Here is an 8,463-nt window from a genome sequence, read left to right as displayed (position 1 = left end):
GTTTGTAGCAAAAACTATTAGTTATAAAATTTTGAACGAAAAGTCGGTGGCAAAAAAATTTGTAATATGAATTACCATTACTTTGTTCAATGGTGCAAGGAATTTCGAGCAGCTAGTGGAGGTCCATTTTCTTTGGCTTATTAGCAATCTATTGTTTTGTTGTTATTCTAGCACTGCCTCAAATCTAAGTGGTACTTGTTTGGTACTTGTTCTAGAACAACCAGCAGGAAAAGGAGGAGAAGCAGAGGCCCTTGTCAAATGGGGAAACAGCCTTGACAATCAAACAAACTATCTAATTCTCTCCTCTTGGAAATTGTTTCCTCAAAATTCATGGTCTGGTACTAATTCTTCTGGCAGCCTTAAAAGAAGCAAAAAAGGTCCCTGCCATTGGGTTGGAATCTATTGTAATAAGTTGGGAAATGTGTTCTACATAAATCTTGCTGGTCACAATCTCAAAGGTACGCCCCAAAACTTTGATTTCTCATCTTTTCCTAACTTAAAGTGCCTTGTGCTTTCCAACAATTAGCTTTATGGAACTATCCCTCTCACTATCAGTAACATTTCTAGACCCATATACCTTGACTTGAGTAACAATCATTTCTATGGAAATACTCCATATGAAATTTGCCTATTGACAAGCTTACGTGTATTTTATGTGGATTTGAATTATTTCAATGGCTCTATACCACATGAAATAGGCAAGCTATTGTACGTCGAGGAGTTTTTCGTCAAACAGAACAATATTTGGGGTTCAATTCCAACATCTATTGGAAACATGAGCAAATTAACTGCTCTACTTCTAAGTGAAAATAAATTTTCTGGATCCATCCCTCGTGAAGTTGGACAGCTTAAATCACTTAACAGGCTTTACTTGGATGCAAACCAGCTGTCCGGCTCAATTCCAACGTCCGTTGGAAACTTGAGCAACTTACCAATTTAAACTTTGGTGAAAACAAATGATCTGGATTTATCCCTCGCGAAATGGGACAACTCAAATCCATCGAAGCTCTTTCTTTGTATCAAAACCACCTTTCTGGCTCAATTCCTACATCGATTGGAAACCTTTTATCCCTCGTCTTCTTAAATTTGGCCTTCAACAACCTCACAGGTTTCATTCCGCTTGGAATGAACAATTTTTCAGACTTGGAATTCTTTCAATTAGACGAAAACTTCTCATCTGGAAATCTTCCAGAAAATATTTGTCTTGGCCAGAGGTTAACATGGTTTTCAGCATCTCATAACTACTTTACAGGTACCCTCCCGAAAAGTGTGAGAAATTTTACTACTTTAGTGACAATTTCTCTTTAAAAAAAAAAATCAATCAACGGGAAATATATCAGTTGGGTTTGGAATACACCCAAACTTAGAATATATGGACCGAAGTGACAACAAGTTCTTTGGTAAACTTACTGGAAACTGGGAAGAATCGAGGAAACTTACTAAGTTGAACATCTCCAACAATAAAATTTCTGGTAAGCTACTCCCTGAACATGGGAATGCTACTCAGTTGCATATAATTGACATCTCCAGCAATCTTTTGCTTGGGAATATTCCCAAGGAATTGGAACGAACAAGACCTTTATTCATCCTTGAACTCAAGAATAATATGTTATCTGGCAACGTTCCAGCAGAAATTGGAATGTTATCCGACCTTCAACAGCTTGACCTGCGGCAAATAAACTGAATGGACCAATTCCCATAGATTTTGGACAGTGTTCCAAACTATTGTACTTGAGAGACAACAATTTCAGTGGGACTACTCGTTTTCATATCGGGAAATTGCATGATCAGAATGTGCTTATAGTAGAGTTCCCTGTAGAGCTTGGAATTGCATATCTTAGAAATATTCAACGTCTCTCATAACAAGCTTTCTGGCTCAATACCGTTCACATTCAAAGACATGATAAGCTTGATATCGGTTGATGTATCTTACAATTTGTTAGAAGGTCCTCTTACCAATGTCAAAGCCTTCATTGCGGCCCCAAGAGTAGCATTGGAAAATAATAAAGGCTTTTGCGTCAGTTGAAGCTTTGCTCAATACCTATATATGAAAGATATCAAGAAAGTCATAGTGCTGATCATAACATCGATTTTTGGCACACTAATCATATTGTTTCTCACTGTAGGAGTAATTTTAATTCGCCAAAAAATGCAAAGGAACAAGGATGAACCTCCAGAAACACATATTAGAGCTTTCTTTGCAGCATAGAGCCATATTGGAAGAACGGCTCATCAAGAAATAGCTGAAGCCACAGAAAACTTTGACTCCAATTATTGTATTGCCGTTGGAGGATATGGGAGTATCCATAAAACATTACTATCAATTGGTCAAGTTGTTGCGGTGAAAAAGTTCCATGGGAATGATGAAGTGGCTAGCGGGTAAGCTTTCACAAGTGAGGTTACTTTGTTGACAAGAGTATGCTATCGAAATGTCATTAAGCTTCAGGGATTTTGTTCACAGATAAGACATTCGTTTTTAGTGTACAAGTTCATGGAAAAAGAAAGCTTAGTAAACATATTGTGTGATGATGTTAAGGCAAAGGAGTTAGAGTGGACTAAGAAAGTAAATGTTGTCAAAGGTTGTTGTAAGAAGTAGCCACGTTAAAATGCTTTTGCTGATATGGCGTGAACAGTAACCACTTTCTGTTAAAAAATATATATATATATATAGATATATATACAGTTTTGTCTCTTGTATAAATATCAACATACCAGAAAACTAAACAGAGTTCTTTCTTCTCTCTCTCTCTCGTCTCTGTTTTCTTTTTCGTTTCTTTTCTTTCTTTGGGTTTCAGATTTTCTCATGGTATTAGAGCTGATATTTGATCCGTAGATCTGAAAATGGTGAACTCTGAGGCTACAAAAATGGTAGATTCTTTAGGCAATTCAATAACGGATCTTTTTGATGCTTTGTTGATTACGGTGTCTCCGTTTTCCAGCAGTATTCTGAAGTTGACAGATGAAAATTTTCTAATCTGAAAGTCTCAGATTCTACCAATTCTGAGAGGTTATAAGCTTGAAAAATGTGTTCTTCTTGATGAGCCTCAGTTTATGCGCAATTTTGTCTTTGGTGATCTGGAGGTAAATGATGACAGCCTTTCAAAATTTTCATCTGAACAACAACTATGGATCTTGCAAGATCAATTTTTGCTTGGCTGGTTGGTTTCGGCCATTACAATTGAGGAACTTGGAGATCTAATTGGCTTAAAAACTTCAAGACGACTCTGGGTTACAATTGAAGAAAATTATGCCTCTCAATCTGAAATTGCAATGCTTCAGCTTAGGAACCAATTGCAAACCACCAAGAAAGGATCTATGAGGATTATCGATTACTGCAAGAAAATGAAGAAAATTGCAAATCAATTGTGTGCTGCTGGTTTCTTTATGTCTGAAAAGGAATTGGTTATGTGTATTCTAATGGGATTGGGACCAGAATATGAGACCATTCGTGTCAATTATACCAGTCGGCCTCCATTACCAAGCTTACAGGAGGTAAAGACTTATCTTTCACATTATGAAGCAACTCTTGAGCAAAATACTACTCTGAATGCATTTAATTCTGCAAATCTTGCTAGTGCCTTTAATAATCAGTTGTAGTTAGGCTCTCACACTTCCTCTCCTTTGTCTAATATTGGTCACTCTGCTACTAGTGGTCGTTCTTTTCTACATACTTCTGGTAATGTTGATTCTAGTTTTGGTAAATTTGGTGAACGAGGAAGGTATGATGATAGTAGGAATAGAGGTTTTTATGGTAGAGGAAGAGGTCGAGGTTGCAGTGGTAGATGTTGGAAACCACAATGCCAAATTTGTGGCATTTATGGTCATTTAGAAAATGTGTGCTATTATCGTGATTCCAATTCTGGCCATTCTGTCTTTCAAGGTTTTTCTGGTCCTCCCACTGCTCAGGCTAATTTTCCTTCTGCATTTCAACATACTGGTGTGAATGCTAATTTTTCTCAGTTTTACAATCCTTTGTCTGTTTTTTATGGTGTTTCAACTCCATTTTCTGGCATGTTGCAACCTGGAGTGTATGGTTCTACTGTTCCTCAGTTTGGTGCTAGTTTTAATAATTCTTGTCCAAGTGGCGGAGGCATGTTTCCCATTGCTGCAGGATATTCATCATCAGCTGCTTTACCTCTGTTAAGTTCCTTAGGCTGTCATACTCCCAGTGGTCCAATGTTCTCTCCCACTCATACTTCTGCTGCTAACAAGTCTTCTTTAAATGGTTCAGCATCTGTTAATATGGCAATGACTCCTGTTCTAATGGATGATCCTAATTGGTACTTGGACAGTGGTGCTACTAACCATATGGTTAGTGATGGTGATAACCTTTTGCAGAAGCTAGAATATAATGGGAGTAATAAGCTTCTTGTTGGAAATTGTCAAAGTCTTGACATTGCAAGCATAGGTAATGCATTGATATATTCCATTTCCCATCCTAAATATGCTCTGATCTTAAAGAATGTCTTAGTTGTTCCTTCTATTGCTAAGAATTTGTTAAGCATATCAAAGTTAGTTTGTGACAACAATGTTATTGTTGAATTTGATGTTACTATCTGCTTAATTAAGGACAAACCAACAGGTCTGGTAGTTCTCAAAGGAGTACTTGAGGATGGAATTTATAAACTTCAAGTGCCATATAAAACCTCACTGAACAAGAATTCTTGTTGCCTGGCTCGACAGCTTTCTTTCTCTAATAATGCTATTCTATCTTCAGTACCAAAAAAGGAAATGTGTGTCTTGTCTGGTGTCCTTTGTTCATCTTTTTTAGATGATAAGCAGAATGGTGTATTTCATCCGTGTACTTCTAGTGATAATGCTTCTTGTTCTATCTCAGATCAGCATACATTTTTTGTTTCTTCAAGTGTTTCAGATATTAGTTTGGCATGTAAAGCTGCTAAGGCTGTTAATGCTAATGTTTGACATCAGCGTTTAGGACATGCTTCAACACCTATTGTTCACAAAGTTGTATCATTGTACAAACCAGATTTGGAACTTAATAAAACTTTTTCTTTCTGTGATGCTTGTCAATATGGTAAGAGTCATCTTTGTCATTTTCCTTCATTTGACTCTAAAGCATCTAAGCCTCTTGAATTGATTCATACTGATGTTTGGGGTCCTGCATCTACTAGTTCCAAGGGTGGTTTTCGATATTACATTCATTTTTTGGATGATTATTCAAGATATACATGGATTTACCCAATGACTGTAAAATCTGAAGCTATTTCTATTTTTAAGAATTTTCATTTGATGGTTGAAAGGATGTTTAATACTAAGATTAAGTGTTTGCAATCTGACTGGGGTGGCGAATATAGATCTTTTCTTCCTTATTTGCAAAGTCATGGCATTCAGTTTCGACATTCTTGTCCTTATATGCATTAGCAAAATGGTAGAGCTGAAAGGAAACATAGACACATTGTTGAAATGGGTTTATGTTTAATTGCTCAAGCTCATTAGCATTACTATATTTGTGGGAAGCTTTTAGTACTGCAGTATATATCATCAATCAGTTGCCTACTGCTGTTCTTAGTTCTAAAAGTCCTTATCAAATGTTGTTCCACAAACTTCCAGATTATGGTTTTCTTAAAGTTTTTGGCAGTGCCTGTTATCCATTTTTAAGGCCTTATCAGCAGCACAAGTTTCAATTTCAGTTTCATAGTGAAAAGTGTGTCTTTCTTGGTTATAGTGCTGATCACAAGGGCTATAAATGCTTAAGAAAGATCGGTAAGATTTATATTGCTAGAAGTGTTATTTTCAATGAGCAGGATTTTCCATTCTCTACTGGTTTTCTACAGCATCTGTCTAAGTCAGTACCTCTAGCTTCTGAAATATCAAATACTCCACTAATATTATTGAAGTCTTCTTCTTTTGGTGATCATACTTCTTAGAATTCTTCTTCATCTCTCCCTAACTTGGCTGGTATATCTGCTTCATCAGATTGTTTGAACTCTATAGCTCCATTAGTTTCTACTCACTGTGTATCATCTTCTTCGGATGAGGCTGGTCCAGCTAATGATTCTTTACATCTTGAGTCCACAAGTTCTCTGCCTATTGATGTTGCCTCTTTGCCTGTTGTTTCGAGTTCTACAGCTTGATGTTGTTTTACCACCACTCTCTTCTCAAAAATCAACGTTGGTTTCTCTTCATCCTATGCAAACTAGATCAAAGACAGGGGCCTTGAAACCAAAAGTTTTTAATGTTCATCAATCCTCTTTTTGTGCTGGTGTTGAAGGAAAAGAACCTAAGTCTGTTCAGGAAGCTTTGTCAAATTCTAGGTGGAGAAATGCAATGGATAAAGAGTATGAAGCTCTCATTAAAAACAACACCTGGTCCTTGGTGCCTTATTGTTCAGGGATGAATATTGTTGGTCATAAATGGTGTTTCATATTAAAAGAAATGCTGATGGTTCTGTAGAACGCTATCAAGCTCGGCTGGTAGCAAAAGGATTTCATCAGCAACCTGGGTTTGATTTTAATGAGACTTTCAGTCTTGTTGTCAAGCCTACTACAATAAGACTAGTGCTTAGTCTTGCTGTTGCTCAAGGGTGGATTGTGAAACAGTTGGACTTCAACAATGTTTTTCTTAATGGTGATTTGCATGAGGTTGTATATCTTTCTCAACCACAAGGTTATGAAAGTAAGAAGATTCTTACTCATGTGTGTAAACTTCATAAGGTTTTGTATGGGTTAAAACAAGCTCCAAGAGCTTGGTATGATAAACTGAACCAGGTTTTATTAGTCAAAGGATTTTGAAATTCCATTTCAGATTCATCCTTCTTTGTTCTCAGAACAAAATCAGCTTATACTTTAGTGTTGGTATACGTCGATGATATTATCATTACTGGATCTAATGGATCTATCATTCAAAAGCTTGTTTCAGATCTTAATTCTCAGTTTCTTTGAAGGATTTGGGTGACTTACATTTTTTCTTGGGCATTGAAGTCAAGCAGAACTCCAAAGGCATGTTACTCAGTCAAACTAAGTATATTAGTGATCTTCTTAAAAAAACAAGTATAGATGGTGCAAAATCCTATCCTTCACCTATTATTGTTAGTAAGCCTCTCTCTTTAGCTGAAGGCGATCCTTTATCTAATCTAGAACTTTTTAGAAGTACCATTGAAAGTCTTCAATATCTTACTATAACAAGACCTGATATCTGCTTTGTTGTTAATAAGCTTAGTCAATTTGTTCATACACCAACTTCTTCTCATTGGGAAGCTTGTAAAAGATTGTTGAGGTACTTAAAGGGTACAGCAGATCATGGTTTACAATTACATGCTTCTGTGAAATTGGTTATACATGGTTTTACTGATTCCGATTGAGCTAGTGATCAGGATGATAGGCGATCCACCAGTGGTTATGGAATTTTTCTTGGCTCCAATTTAATCTCTTGGAGCTCTAAGAAGCAAGCTGTGATTGCTCGTTCAAGTACCGAAGCTGAATATAGAGCCTTAGTTCATATAATTTCAAAATTATGCTGGCTACAAAATCTACTTATAGAATTGTAAGTTACATTGCCGACACCTTTGATCTGGACAGATAGTCTGAATGCTGCTGCTTTAGCTTCAAATCCTGTTCTTCATTAGAGAACAAAGCACATTGAGCTGGATATACATTTTGTTAGAGACAAGGTGCTGAACAAGTCTATTGAAATCAGATATGTAGCAACTAAAGAGCAAGTAGCAGATGTCTTCACAAACGCTTTAAGCACAGCAAGGTTCTTATACTTAAAGTCCAGACTCAAAGTTGTAAATGGTGTTTAGGTTGTTTAAATCAAAAGGGGAATATTTTTTTTTGTCTTGTCAAACTCCTTTTTTTTTTTCTTTTGTTAAAAAAAAAAATGAGTTTGAAGGGGAAATGTTGTAAGAAGTAGCCACATCGAAATGCTTTTGCTAATATGGCGTGAACAGTAACCACTTTCTGTTAAAAAAAAAAAAAAAAAAAGAAACAACAAAATATATAGTGTTGTCCCTTGTATAAATATCAACATAGTTAATGAAAATAGTTGCATCGAAGTTTCCAGAAAACTAAACAGAGTTCTTTCTTCTCTATCTCTCTTCTCTATTTTTCTTCTTCGTTTCTTTTCTTTCTTTGGGTTTCAAATTTTCTCAAAGGTTTAGCCAATGCCATATCCTATATGCACCATGAATGTTTTCCTCCTATAGTGCATAGAGACATATCAAGCAAGAATGTTTTGTTGGATGCAGAATATGAAGCTCATATTTCTGACTCTGATTCAGCTAGAGCTTTCGATCCTTACTTATCAAACTGGACTCCATTTGCTGGAACCATTGGATACTCAGCTTCAGGTAAAATTTTCCATCAAAGATTTCATTAATGCATATATGTTTCACTATCTATAGCAACCTTGCTTTAAAAATTTGTTCATTATTTTGGGTTTTTTTTTTTAAAAAAAAAAAAAAAAGAAGTTATAAATAGTACTTTTTACTTTATCAAATACCAT

This window comes from Ziziphus jujuba, chromosome 3 (assembly GCF_031755915.1).
Source record: "Ziziphus jujuba cultivar Dongzao chromosome 3, ASM3175591v1".
In the NCBI taxonomy this organism is placed as follows: domain Eukaryota; kingdom Viridiplantae; phylum Streptophyta; class Magnoliopsida; order Rosales; family Rhamnaceae; genus Ziziphus; species Ziziphus jujuba.
The sequence above is the reverse complement of the archived record's forward strand: the minus strand, read 5'-3'. Positions refer to the sequence as shown.